Source organism: Trachemys scripta, unplaced genomic scaffold, assembly GCF_013100865.1.
Source record: "Trachemys scripta elegans isolate TJP31775 unplaced genomic scaffold, CAS_Tse_1.0 scaffold_26, whole genome shotgun sequence".
NCBI classification, from domain to species: domain Eukaryota; kingdom Metazoa; phylum Chordata; order Testudines; family Emydidae; genus Trachemys; species Trachemys scripta.
The window spans coordinates 3,641,656-3,660,896 of NW_023260511.1; the positions used below are offsets into that span (position 1 = coordinate 3,641,656).

The following is a 19,241-nucleotide window of genomic DNA, read 5'->3' on the forward strand; positions in this document are numbered from 1 at the left end:
GAAGTTTTCATGCAGGCCCCTACATTTGTACCCTAAAGTTCAAAGTGGGGATCCAGCCTTGACAGTATGGTATACCTTTCAGTAATATTTTCAACAATCATGGTGCATGTCTTCCCCTTTTCGCAATTCTCCACCAAAAATGTTATGCTTATAAGAGGCACACGGGAAAAGGCAATACACTGCGTTTATTGAAGTTACAGCAATTAGTGTATGCATTTAATTATACACACACACACACACACACACACAGTGTTCCGCCAGTCGATGTTATAATTACTAGAGTCTGGATCAATCTAGTGGCCAACTAGGTTGATCACGAGTAGGCAGGAGCGGGGTTTTGTCAGTTGCCAAACGATGCTCCAGGGAAGTCTTGGCAGGATGGACCCAAAGCTTTATGGCAAGTTACCCTGTTTATATAGTGATTGGGGGGGGGAGGGCAACGAGTTTTGCACTGTTATGCTGTAATGAATTGTTGTTTGATGAGTGCTTGTTTTTTTAATTTTTTATTTTTAATTTTGTTTTTTTATTATTTTTAGGGAGTTATTTTATGCTGGTTTTGATTACAGCTATTTTGTTTTTATTGATAGGTGCTTGTTTTATTTCTAGAGTTGTTAATTTGCCCTTTTAGGATGTTTTAATGTGTTGCAGCCTTTTGGTGCCCTTGCGTTTGTTTTGGGGATTTGTTTAGAACATTTGATTTATATACATTTTTTTAACATACACATTTTTTATTTACATACAAAACAGAACTGATTTACACAGAACATTTTGACTAGGAACATTAAATTGCAATGCAAAAGGAAAACAATTATTGCATTCCTTTACTTATTTTAAAATGCTAAACCTACAACAAAGTGGTGACCCTAAAAGGTCTGTTATTGCCTTGAAATCAGCTCAGCTACAAAATTACACAAAATACAAACATAAAATCCTACTACTACATAGCTACGCTGTGTTCTTCACCCTCCTGCCAAGGCTCAGATTAATGGGAGTGAGGTGCCTAAATCCCTTTGTGTATCTGGAACCTAAGCCCTGCCTCATTTCCTCTGCATTTCACTGGCTGGCTTAGGCGGCTGCCTGCTCAGCGTGCAGTTTGGTAGCTGCCCAGCTCTACCTAGACATTGTACGGGGAGCCTGCATGCCAACTCAGGGCTGTGAAGTCCCCAAGGCAGCAGGGCACCTGGGAGTCAGGCCCTGCAATGCTGTGACTCCAGCCCTAAACTCCTAAATCACTTGAGTGGCTATGAAGAAGTTAACCACCAGCCAGCACACTCAGAGCCCCCCACCCGCCCGCCACCTTCCTGCAGATGAACAGTGTGAGCTCCAGACACACAATAGAAACCAACACACAGCAATACCCAGGACAGCTCTTAAACCCCCAGAGCTTCCCAACTTCTGATCAACAAATCCTACTCTCTCCAGACGAGCGTAGCCCAGCCAGGGCCCTTATGGCCTCTCTGCACACGACAATTGCCTCATGCTAGGGTGTGTGCTAACAGCACTAACCACTCAGGGTGAAATCCTGGCCATACTGAAATCATTGGGCATGTTCCCACTGGTCTCTCCAGGACTTAAGACTCAGTGTAGACACAGGTGCCACCACAATAACAACATTAGAGTGACTCCCAGAGGTCACCGTGGCCAGCCGACATGATACTGACCACAGCCGTCCTTTTCCACGCCAAGAACAAAACCATGTTGAACACAGGGCTCATCACACCAGGCTAGTTACTGCTGTTGTGTATGATTTGCATTACGGTATTAACCAGGAACCCCAGTCAGGGGTCAGGGCTCCACTGTGCCAGGTGCTGTATAGACATGTAACAATGACAGTCCCTGCCTCAGAGTACTCACCGTCTGACTCTAAATGTCAGACAGGACAGAGCCAGTGGGTGAATATACAAGCCCCTCGGTGGTGAGGGGCTGAGAGGACGAGATAACCAGACAGAAGAGAAGAGCGTAGCAGGGAAGCAGAGTCCCAGCTGGCTGCTGGCATAGCCAGCGCCAGGCGGCAGCGCTCAATAGGCCCCATGGCAGAGGTAGCTCCAAGGGGGGATTCCAAGGAGGGGAAGATGGTGGCTTTGTGAACTTTGGCAGGGAGCTGTTCCCATGCGTGGCGGCAGCGTGGAAGAAAGCACGGAGGTGCTCGAGAGGACAGGTCAACATTCAAGGCTGCTATTGTTGGCAGAGCGTGAGCTGATGATTTGATGAACTATTAGGTCTGACAATAAGTTATCTAACACCACACATCCCTCCAGCACAGACCAGGCCTGTGATTTCAGTGTCCTGTGCTGGATTAACTCATATTCCAACACAATGTAATGTCCCATGGAGATGAGGCTTGAAAGGGTCTGAGCCCAGCTAGGCTCAGCTACACCTGATGCCAGACTGAGAGCTCTTTGGGGCACAGATGGTCTCTCACAGTCTGTATGTGTCACCTGGCACAATGGGGCCCTGATCTCAGCTGGGGCCTCTAGGTGCTACTGTAATACACATAATAATAACAACCAGGAAGCACCTTCTATTTAGATCTCTGAACCAAATAACCGCCTCCCTGCCTTCCCCCCACCAACTTCTGGCCTGGCAGCCCCCACTCCTAGGGGCATCCGTAAGGAAGAGCCGTGAGGCCCATTTGAAGAGGCACCAATTCAGCCGTGCGCCCCATCACATCCGCCAGGGAAAGGCCACAAGGAACCCCAGAGGGCCACACTGTGCAGTGAGGGGATAACAGGCTGAGCAGTGAATCACACTCACTATCTGGGTTTGCCCAGCACTGATGGGAGGTGGGAACAGGCCATGGGAGTGGGGACATGCTCCCAGGGGGCAGGAGTGTAAGTACCGCTGAGAGCGAAGGATCAGGGGTAATAATGGGGAGTGACCTACCTTAAGGATTCAGCATTTTCCAGGAGATGCCATGCAGCGAGCCAGGGGTCCCGGTGCCACATAGAGCGCCCAAGGAACTGAACTGACGTGTTGGGGCAGAGGGGGAAATGGATCCCAGAGCTGTGTGTGAACTCTGACCAGGGGAAAGTGAAAGCACCAGGGCACCTGTCACACATTAACTTGCCAGAGGTATTATCTGGCCCGGATCCAGGGCAGGTGTTTGGTTACCTGTGGAGACATGGTGAGCAGCGAGGAATTTATATGCCACTGGGGTTCCCATTCATCCTGCCCATGGCAGCTAAGCACTGAATCTGCTCCTCACTCTCATCCCATCCCCTTTCCTCACCACCAAGCTGCCTTTCATATCCCAGCCTGCGCAGCACTGTGGGAGCACTAGCAGGGTGGGGGACGCACAGAAAACAGCAGCCCAAGGGGCTAAAGTTCAGCGCAAAGCAATGCAAGTGGCTTCATTGTGGGCAGGAGGCAGAGGATAGAACAGCTCCAATGATTTCTAAGGAGGAGTTGTTGTGAACGTGGGTACAAGTGCTTTTACTAGGGGTCATCAGTAGGGTTTGAACTCAAGATCTGCCACAGCACAGGCCTCTGTCACTTGAGCTCTGTTAGCACTTCTTATCTGCAGCAATTGAACCTAAGCCCTATAGAGCAAAATACCTGGGTTACTATCACCTGGCTAAAGGGAGAAGTTGCTACCTTCCTGCCTGTAGCCACCCCAGAAACCTAATTTCTGTTCTCATAAGTATAGGAGCCCAGCTGGGCTAGCAGGAGTTACACCTGGGACCTGATCCAGCTCATCTTGTGTGAGAGCCTGTTTAGAACTGGCTGGCTGTGCCATTCTGGGTGTTTGTTGTGATCCAGACACACCCTGCTCATGGCAAATGTGAGTGTTGGCCCAGTGACCAGTTCACTGCTGGGAAAGGAGGCTGGGTGGGGATGAAACATCTGAACCACCCAGTGAGGTTCCTGCAGGAACTCGCCTGTCTCTGAGACTCAGCCAGCAAGATCTCCATGGTTCTGAGGTCTGGGCAGCACACAGCCTGGACATCCCGCCGGGCCCATGTACACCTTCCCTGATTCACATTTGCCCCCAGAACAATCCAAGGTTCCTCCCAAGTGTCCTGGGAATCACAGCATCCTTCCAGCCAGAGGGGAAAAGCTCCACAGCCTGTCTGGCCAATGCGTTAACCCCTAAGAGGTCATAGGGGCCTCATGAAGGACAAAGGGCAGGATGGAGGATGACAGATTCCAATAATGAGGACGTAAGCATGATGCACTCTAGGGCAGGTGGAGATGTTTTTTTCCTAAGTGTAAGCGGGGGAATGGTCCCGCTATTGTGGGGAACTTTCCTGGCTTGTGCACTACCCCGGTGAAGTGGGCTAGCGAAAAGATCTGAGTCCTCGCTCCCACTCCCTTTACCCAGAGGCCTCCCTGCCCTTGAGGACTCCCCTTCCACTCTCCTGTCTGGCAGAGTCCTCGTAACCCGACAAGGTTGGGCCCAGGATTCCTGGGGGGCTCGACCCCCAACCCTGCTGTGGTCATCTAGGACAGGGGCTAGGGCATCTCCACTCCGGGGTACCCGCTCTGCACTGGGCACCTCCCTGACCCACTGATTATTCCATACAATTTAAAGCAAATACAAGTTGTTTAATTAACAATTAATCTAAAGAGAAGAATAAGGAAAAATGGGAAAGGTTAAAGGAAACACATCACCCCGCTCTGTGGCAGGGAACATTACAAACAGTGTCTCTGGAATGTCAGGGCAGTTCACAGTCTGTTCCTCGTAGGTCCCAGGCTCCTTCTCAGGCCCTGGCTGTGCTGCAGGTATGCTGCGGGTTGGACACTTCCAATGGTGGTGGCCGCACACCTCCGGGCTTTGAGTGGTGGGACCCTTCTTCCCAGCATCAGCCTCCCGTCAGGTTACGGTCCCCCTCCCGGTCTGGCCTGCAAGGGCCCTTGTCTAGGGGTGTCTTTCTGTGCTGGGCCCTTTGCCTAAGGTCCCCCCTTGGTTGGCCCCACTTGCTCACCACACCTGGCTCTGTGGCTGCAGCTCAGGATCTGCTCTCCCTGGGCTGTGTCTCTGGCTCTGTGGCTGCGCCTCTGGCCCCTCTGGATCTGGCATGGTTCTGCTCCCTAGCTCAGCTTGGGCCCCTGCTTTCTCCTTAGCTCGGCCCCACTCTGTCTCACTCAGGCAATTCCAGTTCACACGGAGGACGGGACCCACCCTGGCCTCCTGACTCCCCGATTAGCCTGCCCGCCAAGGCTGATCTGGAGCATTGGCCTCTCGCCATTGTTCCTGGGGACTGTCAGTCTCAGGGTCCTGATTTCCCATCGAACCCTCCCCTTTTAGTACTGGGAGCTAGCCAACCAAAACACCCCCACTGAATGTTAGTAAGGGGCAACAGTCCCCTTACATAAGGAAAAGTGAGATGAATTTCCATTGAAACTTTCAACAAGAAAATTGTAACTTTTCATTAAAAAACAGAACACCTGAAAAGTGGGGGGAAACTTTTCAGCTGTAAACTTCCAAATAATGAAAAATTTGGAGAGGTGTGTGTGTGTGTGTGTGTGTGTGTGTGTGTGTGTAGGAGGGTTGGTTTTGTAATGAACATTTGAAAATGTCCAAGGAAAGCAATATCCCCTCCCTCCATCCCACTGGCCCCCTCTTATCTGAGGGCTTTTCCTGCTTCCCACCCCAGCGTATTGAGATCCTTCCTCAGGTGACAGTTGGGATCCCCCCATTGCCCCTCAGGTGACAGTTGGGCTCCCCCCATTCCCCCAGGTGGCAGTTGGCCGTTCCCCGCTGTTGCCAGCACAGAGGTGCCCGAGGACAGCAACAGCAGGTTCGTTGCCCGGTGTGCTTCGCGCCAATAAACACACCAGGGGTGGAGGAGCAAACAAAGTTTATTTGAGATCTCAAAGCGGTGCTAGGAGACTGGCACGTCTCAAATCAAGCACACTAACAGGAACAGTTTTTCTTCTTTTATACATTTTGCAGATAAGCTTCCCCCCCCCCCCCCCCCTACCCCCCCCTTCCCCCCCCCCATTCCTCTCTCTCTCTACCCCTCCCATCCCTGGTAACAATTACTAAGCAAATAGCAATTACATTTAAGCAGTTAGATTATGTTGGCAGCTATAAGTTCAGCTCGTTAGTAATACTTCTTGAATTACTATCTTGTCCCTTTTCTTTGATTTATTATCTTTCCTTCAGCCAGTGGTATGCAGGCCTCATTATTACCGCTTGGTACTGCTAAGGGGGGGTTACCACTGATAGCAGGTTGCTTACACATTCCACTTGCACCTGGCTTTTGAGGTCGATTAGAGTTTAAACATGGAAGGAGTTTGGTTCATTTTAGGCCTGGTGCAGGAAGGCTTCATTGACACTTGTGATTTTCCACCCTCCCGAGTTACCTAGGGTGATGGTGATGCCTGGTGATGTCAACAACTCCCTCCTTTGAGAATACTCAACAAGCTTTTGGCTGAGTTTTCTCATATTCTGTGGACAAGATATGATTGCGTGCTATGAAGCTGGGGTTTTCAATGAGAGGGTATGCCGGGACTTCTGGGGAACGGGGGGCACAAAGCTTACGGAGGAGCATCTTAAAACAAGCAATCAGGAGGAGGGTGACCAAGCACAGTACCACACCCGTGAGGAGGAGACGCACAAGGCTATTTCCCAGTCCTCCTAAGTTGGGCAACCAACTCCAAAGGGAATTGAAACCTGTGGGTTCCCTTTCCTGGGCCTTCCACTGCTCAAAAGTCTGTTTGGCTGACAGGATGTGCTTGTTAATGTCCTGTGAGTTTTCCGGGACTTAAGTACAACATTCACTCCCAATAAGGGCACACACCCCGCCCTGGGAGGCTAAAACATAATCTAAGGCCTGTCTATTTTGCAGGGACAGCAACTGGAGCTGGTAAAGCTGTGAGTTAAGGCTTTTCTCTATGGCCAAGGTTTCATTGGCGAACTTGGTGAGAAACACAGAGAGCCTACGACAAAATTGGGTTAGCCGTCCTACCCCATAGGATGGGAGGAGGATCATACCCAACCTGTCTTCTTCTGTAATGGGCTCTGGGGTGGCATACAAAGATTTACGCTGCCTGGGGTGGCCAGGGGGCAGTTTAGGGAGGACACGAAGGGGAGGGGCAAGATATCCTAGATAGCAGCTCCCATATCACCGATGCGGTAGCCACTTATAGGCAGAAATTCCGCAAATATAAAAGGAGTGGCCATTTCCTACCAAGCCATTATAACTGCAGCGCCACCTATTTGTTTCTTTGTCATTAAATGTTGCGAACTGGGCGGTAGAGTTGGATTTGCCATTAACATAGACAGGGACAGAAGCATCACTGTCAGGGGATAAATAATACTGACAGGTGCTATTCCCAGCAGACCAGTGTGACCCAGCTGGACTTGAACTGTCGATAGCACACCAACCCGGGGGCCACTGACTGCAGCCTAATGGGGGAAGGGATCTGCGTTGAGTTGGCCCATGGCTCCCAAGGGTCGTCCCTTAATGCATACTGGGATTCAATGGTACAGTTTTGCGACAAGGGGGTACCTGAGGTATTTCTTCCCCTACTGAACCATCCCCAACAGATATCTGACCAGTTTTGGGGAACTGCCCTCCAGGGTAACCCTGCTGCGTGGTGCGGGACTTGGGAGTATACCCAGCAGTTAGAGAGGTTGAACTCTTGGGCAAAGCAAACCTTCAAGGACTCATATGTGTTTGTTTCCAAGTTAGTAGGGATCTCTTTCCATCCCGCATGTGGTCAGGGGGAAACGGGAGGTAATGAGAGGAGTGTCCCTATGGCAAAGAGTACCACTGTGGCTGACCCTGGACCTGAACTCATGCTGGGCAGGTGACCCTAGGACCTAACAATTACAATTCCCCAAATACCCACAAAATAACAATTACCAATAGCAGGCAGACTAAAAGCAAAAGGGACCAGGCCACCAGGTTAGGCCGGCCCTGTGAAAATAAACACAACCAACCCTCAGAGTTCTTGCGGGGAGTGCGCTGTGACTGTCCAAAGAGGACACAGGGCATACCCAGCAGGCCTTATTGTCTTTTGAATAACAGTTTAAATCCCAGGTTGTCGCTGGCAGTCTTCTCTGCAGGCTGGACGGTCCACTGTTCAGGAGCGGACACTGCTTTTAGACGAGAGTGATGGATCCAGTTCTTGTGTCCGTCGACCTTTGCTGCTGTATGGGAGACCAGCAGGACGGTGTGGGGTCCCTTCCACTTCTCTTGGAGAGGCTCGTCCTTCCAGGTCTGAACGAGTACAGAATCGCCTGGCTGCAAGGAGTGGATCGGGGCATCCAGCGGGAGAGGCTGCAAATCTTTGGTATACCTGTGGAGAGAACAGAGAACAGCAGACAGAGAGCACATGTACTGAGATAAGAAACCACAGCCTACCTCCCACTCCCCTGCCAGAACCGGTGTACCATTCATAGGCCATGCCCTTCCAAACATAATCTCGAAGGGACTGAGCCCTAACCTGCCCTTTGGGAGAGCGCGAATGCGGAGCAAAACAAGGGGTAGAGCATCAGGCCACTTAAGGGAAGCCTCTTGGCAGACCTTTGAGAGGTGCCGCTTAAGTGTCTGATTTGTGCGTTCCACTACCCCACTGCCTGCGTTCGCCATGGAGTGTGGAGCTTCCAGGGGATTTGCAGGGCATCCGATATCTTCTGAACAACTTGGGATGTGAAGTGTGTTCCGTTGTCAGATTCCATCCACTGGGGGAGTCCGAAGCGGGGAATGATCTCCTTGACAAATTTAAGAGCCACCGTTTTGGCAGTGTTGTTATGGCATGGGAAGGCTTCAGGCCATCCGCTGAATCGATCCACCAAGACGAGAAGATATCTGAATCCTTGGGTCCGGGGGAACTCAGTAAAGTCTATTTGCCAAACCAGTCCTGGGCCTGGGGTAGGTTCCAGAGTGGCTGGTGGCACTGACACTTCTGGTCGAGGGTTGTTCTTTTGGCAGACTAGACATTCAGCCTGTACCTGGAAGGCCAGGGGTGTAAGAGCCTCCCTGCCAGTGTATAATTCTTTGTTTCTTCACCAGGGTCAGTTCTTAATGTCTTTTGTAGTCAGGAATTCCTGGACTTTGTGGTTTCAATGAAGCAAGTGTTCCTTTTTCTCTTTTCCTAAAACAGTGTGGTTCAGCATCATACAGGGGAGAGGTTACTAGCACATCACCCTGTAATGGTTTTGCTTCTTTTAGAAAAATCCAAAGGCACAGTAGGTCTGTCAGTGGACAAGGGAGAGGTTACTAGCACTTCACCTTGTCTTTTTATAGTGAGAAGCATGGGTCCAGGTAGGCAGTCCTTGGCACTTCACAGCAGTGTTAGTGGTTAACAGGACTTGGAAAGGGCCTTTCCAGTGTGGAGCCAAAGCAGTTTTTCGTTGATGGACTTTATGTAGACTCAGTCTCCTTGTTTCAATGAATGGCAGGGCTGCTAGGGTCTTTGGTTAGCACTTCTTTTATCTGTGAGAAAAGAAACCTAACACATTTCATTAATGCCTGGCAGTGTTTTGCAGATCTCATAGTTGCTTGGGCACATTCAGGCCCCCCTTTTCTTGGTTGTCAGCCAAGTCTTAGCTGTGAACAATGTCCTTGGATGGTGCCAGCATCTTATCTTTGGACTGAGCTTGCTAGCTATATTTTTTTCCTCAGTTAACTCGTTCTGTTCTTTTTCCTGCTCTCCTTCTTGGCTTCTTTTAACTTACAAAGGAAACTTCCACTCTTCACTCATACACCTTTTCCCAACAATGAACACATACACATTGCCATTATACACCCTTCCAGTAAAATAACTTCTATACAGAGCTTTGGAGCAACAAACCAGGATGAGCGCACCCACTTTTGAGGAGTCCAACAAAGTTCAGGAGGCTCACAGTGGCTTTAAGGCAAGGGGTGAGACCCACTGCGGCAATTAACAAGTCATCCACATATTGCAGGAGGAGGACCCTGTCCTCATTGTCCCACTCCTCCAAGTCTCTGGCCAAAGCCTGGCCAAAAAGGGTGGGGGAATTTTTAAATCCCTGGGCCAACACTGTCCAGCAAAGCTGCTTTTTAACCCTCCTTTTGTCCTCCCACTGGCTCCACTCTGGGGCTTGCAAGACTGAGGGCTCAATTGCAAGGGTCATTATCCAGGCATTCTCTGGGGGTAAGGTGAGGGTTATTTCATCTTGGGTGAAATGCTGGGTGGCACCTAAGTGACAAAGCAGGTCCCGTCCTAATAGAGGCGTTGGACAATCGGGGAGGTAAACCAGTTTGTGAGATAGAGTTCTGTTTCCCAAAGCACATTCCGCTGGGGCATATACTGGGCACTTGGTTCCTTTCCCTGTGGCACCCACCACAGTGAGGGAGTCTGCCACGGGCAGCTGCAGGGGTTGGTTTACAGCGGTTCATGCAGCTCCAGAGTCTATTAAAAAGTCTATGTCTGAATCTTCCACCCGCATTTTTACTCGGGGTTCCGGGGGCAGGATAGTCTGTCTCCCCTGACACCCCTATTCTTGATCCTCCGCTGCCATCATAGGGGTACCTTCCCTTTCGGGGCACTCATTTTTCCAATGTCCCTCCTTTCGGCATCTGGCACACTGGTTGCGACCCAGACACCTTTCCTGTGAGCCAGGGCGCCCACGTCCTCTCATTCCCCGCCCCCTTCCACCTTCCTGGAATTTTCCCCTGCCACCGACCTGTACTGCTGCGACCATCATTTTCGCTTGCCTCTTTTCCTTTTCTTTAGACACAACCTGATTATGCTCCATCTCAGACAGCAGGGTCCGCATAAGAACATTACAATCATTCCCGTCAGGCTTACAGCTAGCCAGGCACCCTTCAAAGACCGAGATAAACTTGCTTGGGTTCGTAGAGAATTCTCCTGCCTGTGCCTTAAAGGCTGCTAGGTCCACCGGGTTAAAAGGCACATGGGTGTAAACCTGCACAGTAGTGGCCTGATTCCTATCTGAGCCATGTCTGGACACCACGGTCTCAGTGATCAACGGATAAAATCCCACCGAGGGGGCAATCTCTGGGACCTGAGACACCTTGTCTTTATATGGTGGGGGTGTGATAGCCGAAGGGGACACCGGACCTGCCATTACAGCTGTGCGGGGGTTCTGGGGGCTAACCGTAGCTACTACCGAACCTGTCGGAGTCAAATTACACTTTTGCAAAATATCTAACTTATCTCTTAGCAACATAAACAACTGTACATACATATGTTCATTCTATTTACCCGTTTGCTGACAAAACAGAAGCAATTGAAGGATCGTATTATAATTAAGTGATCCTTCCAGTGGCCACCTTTCCTGGTCCTCTAGCTGATATTGAGGCCAGTCTACTGTACAGAATCTTTTCAGTTTACTTTTAATCAACTGATCCGATCCAAACACTTTCCAGTTCACCAGAATGCATTCCAAGGGTGTACACCTTGCCCTGCCTGCCATACTCTGTCCCTGCCCCATAGGGAGACACTGGGCGTCCCCAGGTCAAGACAGATAAAGTCCCCACTGGACTGTTCCTACCTTATCCAAGGGTCTGGTTCTGCACCGTCGCCCTATCCACGGGACCGGTTCCCCACCATCGCCCGCAGCTGCTTCTCCACTACTCGAGCGCGTTGCACCATTGTGCCCTCCGGGGTCGACCAAACCACGTGTCCGCTGAGGCCCCCGATGAAGTCACCGGTGAGCTCTGGGCGTCGGTCGTCGCCGTAGTCCGTTAGCCGCCAGGAGGGATCCAGCCAAGGCTAAATTTCAGCCTCGATCCCCACGTAGGGCACCAAAACTGTTGCCAGAACAGAGGTGCCCGAGGACAGCAACAGCGGGTTCATTGCCCGGTGTGCTTCGCACCAATAAAGACACCAGGGGTGGAGGAGCAAACAAAGTTTATTTGAGATCTCAAAGCGGTGCAAGGAGACTGGCATGTCTCAAATCAAGCACACTAACAGGAACAGTTTTTCTTCTTTTATACATTTTGCAGTTAAGCCTCACCCCCCCTTCCCCCACTACCCCTCCCTTCCTCCCCCCCATTCCTCTCTCTCTCTACCCCTCCCGTCCCTGGTAACAATTACTAAGCAAATAGCAATTACATTTAAGCAGTTAGATTATGTTGGCAGCTATAAGTTCAGCTCGTTAGTAACACTTCTTGAATTACTATCTTGTCCCTTTTCTTTGATTTATTATCTTTCCTTCAGCCAGTGGTATGCAGGCCTCATTATTACCGCTTGGTACTGCTAAGGGGGGTTACCACTGATAGCAGGTTGCTTACACATTCCACTTGCACCTGGCTTTTGAGGTCGATTAGAGTTTAAACATGGAAGGAGTTTGGTTCATTTTAGGCCTGGTGCAGGAAGGCTTCATTGACACTTGTGATTTTCCACCCTCCCGAGTTACCTAGGGTGATGGTGATGCCTGGTGATGTCAACATCCCTTTGACGGTCCCATTGCTGACTCTGCTCGCCAGTTCCCTCCCCCCACAGGTGTTTCCCAAGTCGCTGCGGGTGGCTCTGGCCCATCCCCCAAGCTCGCCGCATCGAGGGCTGGAGGGTTCTGCCCGTCCTAGCAGGACCCCGCCAGGCTACAGCAAGTCTCCAGCCCACAAAGCAAAGGGCCCATGGAGCCCCTGCCTGTTTGCTCCCCTAGTGACATCACCACGCCCTGAAATGCAAACACGGGGGTTACGCTGGCATTGCTCAGCTGTGGCCAGACGCCCGAGCGAGCGTGGGGAAGAGACGGGCTCTGCCTGCTGAGGTGCCAGCACTGGAGAGGCACCATGCAAAATTCCCACCTTTGTGAGCCGGCCTGGAGTCCAGCTGGTCCAGGGACTGTGGGGCCCCCAGTTTGTTGGGTGTGTCTGGTTTTTATTAGCCAGACAAGGCAGGTGAGGTCAACCTTCTATTGCACCAACTTCTGCTCGTGAGAGAGACACGATTTCGAGTTACACAGCTCTGCTATCCTGGGACCTACACGGCTTCAACAACACTGCAAACAACAATTCTTTTTACAATAAGACATGCTGGGGTAGTGAGGGCCTGAAGAGGAAAGACCAGTTGCCGCCACTGTGAAAGGAAAGGCTGGTTATTAGCAAAGCTGGAATTGAAACCTATCAAAGCAGAATACAAGGAATCAGCCTTAACTCCTTGGCCGCCTCTTCACCCTCTGGGGTTTCTTTCATATCAGCTGTCATTTACTCAGCAAAGTCTACGCACCCAAGTGAATGTAGAGAAGAAAACACAGGCCTGGCCTGCCAGGATACCAAGCTCACAGCTGTACCATGCACGATGGCTGAGTGGTGAAGGTTGTGGGCTACTAATTCTTTGTGTGCTGCACATGTGTGTTTGAATAACCTTGGTTGTTGGCCATCTGTTCTCCTTTTGGCGGAGGCACCTACTGGCTCATTCTTCCATGCCTCTTCCACCCAGTCAACAAAAGAAGAAAAGCTCCCCACAAATTGGGTGCCAGAGCACTTCCTACACCAGCTAGCACTCAAACTCAGTTTACAATAATGTGACTCTACATGAAGTCTACCCAGGGGTGACTCTAAATGAAGTCTCTACCCAGGGGTTCTCAAACTGGGGGTCAGAACCCCTCAGGGGGTCACAAGTTATTTTTGGGGGGGTCACAAGCTGTCAGCCTCCAACCCAAACCCTGCTTTACCTCCAGCATTATTAAAAAAAGTGACAAGGAATCCTGTGGCACCTTATAGACTAACAGACGTATTGGAGCATAAGCTTTCACATGCATCGGACAAAGTGGGTATTCCCCATGAAAGCTTATGCTCCAATACGTCTGTTAGTCTATAAGGTGCCACAGGATTCCTTGTCACTTTTTACAGATCTAGACAAACACGGCTACCCCTCTGATATAAAAAAGTGTTTTTCATTTTTAAGGGGGGTCACACTCAGAGGCTTGCTAAGTGAAAGGGGTCACCAGTACAAAAGTTTGAAAACTACTGCTCTATACCACGAGTCTATTGCAGGCCTCCCCTGCTGTGACCTCTCTACACTGGCTTGGGTGCCTGGCTTTGGCTGACAAAGGGACAGCCGCAGTCAAAGGGGTCCTTTTGGCAGATAAAGTGACTGAGTGGTGAAGGCGCTGGATTGCTAATTCATTGTGCTCTGTGTGCCTGGGTTCAAAGGGTACCAAGAGCATCTGGCAGATGTGCTTGTTCTTTTCCTGCATGTCGAGAACACCGGAGGAGGGCAAACATAGCACCTAGCTTTAAAATGGGGAAACAGGACCCAGGGAATTATAGACCAGTCAACCTAACTTAGATACCTGGGAAGACACTGGAAGAAATTATTAAACAATTAGTTGATATGCACCTGGAGGATAACAGGGTTATAAGGAGTAGCCAGCCTGGATTTGCCAAGAGGAAATCATGCCAAACCAACCTAACTTCCTTCTCTGACAGAATTACTGGCCTAGTTGGATAGCAGGGAAACAGTAGACATGATACACCTGGATTTTAGTAAGACTTTTGACACAATCCCACATGGCATTGCATAGATGAAAATATTTTAAAGTGGGTTCACAACTGGTTGAAAGACAGTACTCAAGAGTAGTTATCGGTGATTGTCTGTCAAGCGGGGAGGGTGTATCTAGTGAGGTCCCGCAGAGGTCTGTCCTGGGTCTAATATTCTTCAATGTTACTGTTAATGGCTTGAATAATGGAGTGGAAAGTATGTTTACAAAAGTTGCAGATGACACTAAGCAAGGAGGGGTTGCAATTACTCTGGAGGGTTAGAATTGAAAATGCCTTGACAAACTGGAGAATGAGTCAGAAACAAAATGAGAAGAAAGTCCATGAAGACAAGTGCAAAGTGCATCACTGAGGAAAGAAAAATCTAATGCACAACTACAAAATGGGGAATAACTAGATAGGTGGCAGTACTGCTGGAAAGGATCTGGGGGTCACAGTGGATCACAAATTGAATACGAGTCAGCAATGTGATGTAGTTGCGAAAAAGGCTAATGTCACTTTTATGGTTTATTAACAGGAGTGTCGTATGTAAAACATGGGAGGTCATTGTCCTGCTCTCCTGGGAACTGGTGAGGTCTGAGCTGGAGGACTGTGTCCAATTCTGGGTGTCACATTTTAGGAACGATGTGGACTAATTGGAGAGAGTCCACAGGAGAGCAACAAAAATGATCAAGGGTGAAAAAAACTGACCGAGGAGGAAAGATTAAAAACCTGGGCATTTTTAGTTTTGAGAAAAGAAAACTGAGGGGGAACCTGATAATCTTCTTCAAATATGTTAAGGGCTGTTATGAAGAGAACGGTGATCAGATGTTCTCAGTGCCCGCTGATGGTAGGACAAGAACTAATGGGTTTAATCTGCAGTAAAGGAGGTTTAGGTTAGATTGCAGGAAAAAATTTCTAATGATTAGGTAAATTAAGCTCTGGAATAGTTTCCAAGGGAGGTTGTGGAATCCCCATTGTTGGAGGTTATTAAGAACAGGTTGGACAAGCCCCTCTCTGGAATGGTTTAGGTTTACTCGGTCCTACCTCAGTGCAGGGGACTGGACTTGATGACTTCTTGAGCTCCCTTCCAGCTCGACATTTCCATGATACCATGATTACCAACATTCCCACATTGTTCACACAGTCCTTCAGGCTAATAGCCATTAACCTCTAGGAGATCATAGGGGAGTCATCTGGACATAGGTCAGAACAGAGCATTAGCAGATTCCACCTGCAACCAGTGAGGGATTAAACATGGTGAACACTGGGGCGGGATGTAAAATGGAATTTTGTTCTTTGTGGAAAATTCAGATGAATTTCCCTTGAAATTTTAAGCAATAAAATTGTAACTTTTCACCATCAAAATTGAAAACCTGGAAAATGAGGGGGAAATATTAGTTTTGACAAATGAGAACTGAAAATTTTCAGCTGAAAACTTCCAAAAACTGAAATATTTTGGGACTGTTGGTACTACAATGAAAAATCAAAAATGTCAAAGAAAGCAAAGACTCCACAAATAAATAAATAAGCAAAATAAAAATATATATATTTAGTTTTAGTTCACAAATCTAGTTTTCTATTGAAAATGTCTTGATGTCAAATTCCCAGTTGGCCTTTGCACAATCGTCATTATGATAATATTGTTTCCTCAGTGCCATTGGTTTGCATGTTGCTGTACTGTCAGGTGTCACACAGCACGGCCCCTTCCCTGACAATCTGCCATGGTTTATTCTCTGAATTGGAGTGTTAAAACCTCCCAGGATTCTTGCTAAAGATCCTGGGTAGGTCTGTGGCCTGGTCTAGCCACTCAGTCAGTCTGTCAGTGTCAGGCTGTGGGTACACACCAGATTTGGACGCTCCATTGAGCTTCCTGAAATCTATGTCAAGACCAACAGCTCCACCTTGTCCCTCTTGACTGTTCACCAGTAGATGGCTCAGCCACCCCAGATAGAGAATCTTCTTCCCCTCCTTGGTCAGTCTCTGGATCATCATCTCTGGTACCTACTGCACTTTTGGTTTCAAAGGGAGAGTCCCCACATTCAGACTTTGGGGGAGTTTAGATCCTAACTATGTGGCCTGGGGCTGTCTCTATTATAGGCCCAAACCGGAACCCCAAGTCCACACCCCTAAACTCTGGGGAAGGTCAGATTAGGATCCACAGCTGGAGCTAAATCTCAGGGCCCATTTCCAGTTGCTCTGCCCCAGTCCAGCATCTCCCTTCCCCCTGGTCTCTTCTTCACTGATCAGCGACAGTCACCTTAGTATTCAGAAATGTCAGCCGTCTTGGAGTCTTTAAACCAAGAGGGGACGTCTCTTTCTACCAGACAGGCTCTAGCTCAGCCAGAAGTTAGCAGCTCAATGCAGGGATCCCTGGGGGAGGCTCTCTGGCCTGGGCTGTGCAGACGCTCAGACTAGATGGTCCCATTGGTCACTTCTGGCCTTTAAATATATGAAAAAATTATTGGGCCGAAAAAAACCTGATGAGGTTCAACAAGGACAAGTGCAGAGTCCTGCACTTAGGACGGAAGAATCCCATGCACTGCTACAGACTAGGGACCGAATGGCTAGGTAGCAGTTCTGCAGAAAAGGACCTAGGGGTCACAGTGGACGAGAAGCTGGATATGAGTCAACGGTGTGCTCTTGTTGCCAAGAAGGCTAACGGCATTTTGGGCTGTATAAGTAGGGGCATTGCCAGCAGATCTTAGCAATTAGACTAAAACAAGCAACGTGATCGTTCCCCTTTATTCGACATTGGTGAGGCCTCATCTGGAATACTGTGTCCAGTTTTGGGCCCCACACTACAAGAAGGATGTGGAAAAATTGGAAAGAGTCCAGCGGAGGGCAACAAAAATGATTAGGGTCTGGAGCACATGACTTATGAGGAGAGGCTGAGGGAACTGGGATTGTTTAGTCTCCAGAAGAGAAGAATGAGGGGGGATTTGATAGCAGCCTTCAACTACCTGAAGGGGGGTTCCAAAGAGGATGGAGCTCGGCTGTTCTCAGTGGTGGCAGACGACAGAACAAGGAGCAATGGTCTCAAGTTGCAGTGGGGGAGGTCCAGGTTGGATATCAGGAAAAACTATTTCACTAGGAGGGTGGTGAAACACTGGAATGCGTTACCTAGGGAGGTGGTGGAGTCTCCTTCCTTGGAGGTTTTTAAGGCCCGGCTTGACAAAGCCCTGGCTGGGATGATTTAGCTGGGAATTGGTCCTGCTTTGAGCAGGGGGTTGGACTAGATGACCTCTTGAGGTCCCTTCCAACTCTGATATTCTATGATTCTATGATTCTATGAGCCCAGGGGAGGGCTCCGGTGGTTGGAGTGTGGGTTCAGCCCTCGGGGTGCTGCTCAGTGTGGGGCTTTCACAACCCAGTCTGATACACAGAGGGCCTGATCCTGTCACCCACTCGTATGGTTTGAGGCTGGCAGGAGCAGTGTGTGTGTGTCTGCAATGTGAATGAGTCAGTGCCACTGCGAGACCCTTCCCCTCTGCATCCCCTGACAGGTGTGTATTGAATTTCCTACATATAACAGTCGCGTTAACGCAGTTCCCTCCAATCAGCACATTCCGATGTAACTGGGGGTCGGGTCAAAGTGTTATCATGAATCGCTGGGGTCTTCCTTTGAGTTTGCAGGGAGAAAACTTCTGACATGTCGCCATTTCCCCGCATTCCCTGTGGGGCCAGTTTCTTTCCCAGGTGTTGGTGTTTGAGTCTGATTCCCCTGTCGTATTTCCAGGCCCTGGTATCCCAGGAACAAGAGTCAGCTCCAGAGACCCCTCGGGAGTCAAGTGCTGAGCGTTTTCTCTGTGTGATTCCCTTTGCCCCACGGGAGGGGTTCAGAGTTCAGGATTTTGATGTTTCTTTCCCCCTTCTCTTTGGGGGCTGTTTGCAGTTGTGGATGCTCTTGCTCCATTTTATTCCCCATCCTCAACTTGGGAAGCAGGTTGATGTGTAGATGCTTTTGGATTTATTGTATCCCACATGAGCTGTTTTCTTTCACTTCCTTGTCCCTAGGGTCGAGTGCTGGCCAGGTGCTGGGGCTGATTCTCCGGTTGCATGTGACCCTGTGATTTTTCCTGCCCCTCCCTGTCCCTGAGGGCAGGGGATTGTGCAGAGGCTGTGGGATCTCCCTGACTAACAGACCCACTAACTCCTAATTTCTGTGGAAATCCCAGTCACTGGGGGAGCAGATGCTGAGGGGTTTTCCCTGGCCCCTCCTCGCAGCATTGTGGCGACGAAAAAGGAAGGAAACAGAGCGCCAGGTCGTGGTAGCTGAAAAGCTTCCCAGGGACTTTTCACTGGGGTTTTTATTATTTTACTTTTTTGTTTACAACACTTATAAGTGGTTCAATTTTTGCGCATAGGAGGACCATACAATACTCATTAACATGACTTAACAAGCTCATATCTTGTGCACGTGAAAGCGAGCAGCGAGGGTGATGATTAGGTCAGCCAATAAGTTTCTTAATCACAGGCGTGGGGGTGTAGGCCGCTCCGGCCTCGCAGCCACGGGCGCAGTGTGCTGCAGCTGTGAACTAGCGATTCGGGAGCTGTGTGTCTCTACACAGCATGACCAGGGCTGAAGAACGGGAGCAATGTCTCAGAACCTTCCACAGGAATCTCCAGGAAAAGGGCCATTGCACTGACACTATAAAATGAGAGACTCCCCCCTTCTAGATCCAGACACACCCCAACCACTGTCAGTGTCACACACCAGTTCTGGATCACAGTGTCAGCCTCCCTGGGGTGATACTGCCCCTCAGATCTCCCCAGTACCCAGCACCCCCCTCGGAAGGTCTCTCCTGTCTCACTCTGTCGCTCACAGTCTCACTCAGCACCCCCAGCTCCCAGTCCGGTGTGTCCCCCACC

At 49.6% G+C, this 19,241-nt stretch overlaps 2 protein-coding genes across 2 annotated transcripts in view; both read right to left on the reverse strand.

The window, feature by feature from the left end:
• Nucleotides 1-3,015, reverse strand: part of LOC117870321 (butyrophilin-like protein 1) — a 71,767-nt gene extending 68,752 nt beyond the window's left edge. The window contains exon 1 of the mRNA XM_034757423.1: nucleotides 2,884-3,015. The gene's annotated coding sequence lies outside the window, so the exon portion shown is untranslated. The remainder of the gene's footprint in view (nucleotides 1-2,883) is intronic.
• Nucleotides 1-19,241, reverse strand: part of LOC117870340 (butyrophilin subfamily 3 member A2-like) — a 131,441-nt gene that overhangs the window by 51,236 nt on the left and 60,964 nt on the right. The gene's annotated exons all lie outside the window — the stretch shown is intronic.